This window comes from Pelecanus crispus, chromosome 13 (assembly GCF_030463565.1).
Source record: "Pelecanus crispus isolate bPelCri1 chromosome 13, bPelCri1.pri, whole genome shotgun sequence".
Taxonomy (NCBI): domain Eukaryota; kingdom Metazoa; phylum Chordata; class Aves; order Pelecaniformes; family Pelecanidae; genus Pelecanus; species Pelecanus crispus.
In genome coordinates this window covers 25,049,770-25,053,144 of record NC_134655.1, presented here as the reverse complement: position 1 = coordinate 25,053,144, position 3,375 = coordinate 25,049,770, and positions in this window count along the sequence as shown.

Below are 3,375 nucleotides of genomic sequence, written 5' to 3'. Positions count from 1 at the left end.
AGATGGAGAGGCCTGTCCTGATAAATCATAGAATCATAGAATCATCTAGGTTGGAAAAGACCTTTAAGATCATCTAGTCCAACCATTAACCTACACTACCAAGCCCACTCTAGACTAATCAAGGGTAGACCAGACTAAACCATATCCCGAAGTGCCACATCTACCCGTTTTTTAAACGCCTCCAGGGATGGTGACTCCACCACCTCTCTGGGCAGCCTGTTCCAATGCCTGACCACCCTTTCCGTAAAGAAATTTTTCCTAATTTCCAGCCTAGGAAATGCTCATGGAGCATTGCTGTCTCCTGAACGCTCTGTGGCTAAGGACAGTCCCCTTGGGGAGGGGAGCTGGCTGCTGCGGGGAGCCTGCTTGGAGCCAGGAGGGGATGGGGACACGGTGCCTCCCCTCTGGCCCTGGGGGTGCCTTTGGGTTGGGGTGGGCACCTCCTGGAGCCTGCTCTCTCAGCTACAGCTGCCTGCCAGGACCCAGACCGTGGAGGTGGGTGGTGTAGCCCGTGACTAAGCCCGGAGCTCGGTAGCCCACCCCGCGGGCTGTGGCAGCCGCACATCAGTCGCATCGCCCTGCGTGTCAAGTACCAAGCAGTTCCCTATAAAATATCTGTCTTCCTGGCTCACCCGCCAAATCCCCATTATCTAAATGGATGCAGGTTACTGCTTACCTATTTCTGTCCCTGGTTTTAAATTGGAAAGGGCGTAAAAGAAATCCTTTCTGGGTGGCTTGCAGGCAATTAAAGCAGAGCCAGCTAAAATGGCTGTAATGACAAGGGACTGCTGTAGGCTATTTAGGTATAACGGCACCATTTTATTGAGAACAATAGTTATAACATACTTAATCATGCTCAATTCATGTTGGGTCCCTGCATATTTCCAGATGCCCTTTCCTTTGGCAATAGGGACAAAGCTCATTAATTTCCTTTCATTACACTTCATTAAGCCTGGTGAGGAGCTGGAGGGCTGTTGAATGCTCTGAGCATGGGTACTCTTTGCTCATTGTCAACCCTGGTTCAGCTGCTGTTGCAAACCAGAGGTTTACAAGCCCACCAGTCCTGGGCGAATTTTAGAAGCTATGTCATCAGAAGTAAGAACCAAGCAAGAAACTTTTTTTTTTTTTCTTTCTCCCCTTGGCTTGTGAAAAAATAGATCAAAAAATGTTCTCAGCCTACGCTGAGACAAAGGAGTTATTGTAAATGTATTACTTTCTTCAAGAAAGCAGAAAGAGGGAAATTGCCCTTTCTTCAGTTCTTCAGCCAGTAGCCGGGGCACTAAACTGGATGACAGCGGATTTTGGTTTTGGCGCTGGCTCCGAAGTAGGGCAGCACAGGGGCTGGGTCTCCAGACTTGCATGCATTCCTTAAACAGCAGGCTGCCAAAATTCCTCCAGTGTAATGTTTTTTAGGCCAAGTGGAGTATCGGTGGTGGAGGTTTCTTCTCGAGCGTTAGTGGTTGGGACACTCCTGAGCCCACACCCTGGAGGAGGCCCCAGCTGGGTGGCTGTTTTGGAGAGCACTGTGTCCTCTGATAAGCAATTCCACCCCAGACTGAGAAAACTCTGGGGAAGGCTTTGGACAAAACAGATAATTTTGCTAAAACTTTCTGTTGCAACAAACTGTGACGAAGAACAGTTTATCAGCAGCTTCACAACTGCCTCTAATCAGAAGCTGGCTCTCCCAGCCGGTGGGTGCATGAGGAGGAGAGATGTTTCACAGTTCTGGTGACACTGAGCCGGAGCCTGTGAACAAGCGTGTGTTTGCTTTGGCAGCAAGCCTTCTGCCCGAGCACCCTGCAGTGCCTTGTTTGTGCTTATCCCTGACGCACGTGTGGCCACCAGGGAGCCACCTTCTCAAGAAGACAGCGAGGTGGGCAGGATGGGGTCTCAGCGCTGCTGCCCCACAGGGAGACGCTGCGATGGCAGTATCTCCCACGCTGAGCTGGGCAGCAGGTGATGCGAGTGCTCCCACTGCTTTTGCTAGTGCAAAACAAATCGGCTAAGGTAAAACTCTGTTCTGTAGCGGTTCAAGATAAATGGTTCGTAATAATACATGCCGAAAAGGATTAAAAGTGCTCAGGCAATCCATTAGCATGGCTCAGCTCATAGGGACAGAAGGATAGAAATACATGCGTACATGCTTTTAGATAGTTTGCTATAGGAAACTTAAGAAAAACTCCACAAAAAACCCCCACCCCACTTTAATACATGCTGCCAGAATGAGTCCAGAACGAGTTTATCTTCATGGAAGAACTGGTCTCTCAGGTTTTATATGGGATAAACATAAGCAGTTAGTATTTCCTATTGTATTCACCTTAGTGCTTTTTGTCTGCAGTTATAATATTCTTCCTAGGCCCCAATTAGATGCGATAAACTTTTCAGAAGTTTACCCAGATGATCACTCACCTATTTAAAGTTACCCACGCCCTTACATGCTGTCTTGGGTGGCTGCAAAGCCGAGTTACTCATTTATGTGGCAGAAGCTGGATGTTTGCAGCAGGGCTGAGACGAAAATCCCTTTATTAGCGCTGTCACCGTGCTCGGCGATGGGCACAATCGCCACTACATTTAGCAGGCGGGCAGTCACGTCTTTGCTCCCTGTTAGTGCTGGGCCAGTGTTCAGCTGCCATTCCCTTATACTCCCACTCATGCTATAGATGCTTGAGTCAAAAGCATGGTGCCTTTTGGATGTGCACATGGAAGGATAAAATGCTGTCTTGATTTTTTTTCTTAAAACACAGAAGTTAATGTCAAATTGACCTGAGGCACACCATAAAAAAGACACACTGGTAATTGTCAGCGAAAGGATCCGAATGTCTTTCAGGTGTAATGCAGTCTTTGGTTCTGAATTAAATGTGTGGCTTAACGTGCAGCTTGCTTTGTAATATATAATCGCCATGCGGACTGTTTACAGTGGTTATAATTTTGTTGGCACAGCAAATCAGAGGAGTGATTCCAAGTCCAGAGCTATGGGCATATCTACTGCCTGGGGGAAGGAATTCAGGCACAATAGCTGCCAGAACAAGGTGGTCTGCAAGATCGCACTCAGAGAATGGATCTGAAGTAAAAGCTGGCCTCCAGCTTATTCCTATATGGAATATATATTCCTATATAGGAATTCCCTATGGAATGTAGGAATAAGGCAATATGCATACACAAGGTACCAAACTTGTCAAAGCATTTGTTTCGGAAACAACTGATGAATTTAGTCACAGACTGTTCTGGTGATGTGAGAACAGCAGGGCTGGGCATGTGACTGATGAAACAGCTATTACTGGAAATCAGCGTTTATGGTGTTAAAATTCAAAGACAGGCTGTCTTGGAAATCAATTTGTTGGTTAATTTGCTCCTATTTTGGGGAAAGTAAATCTA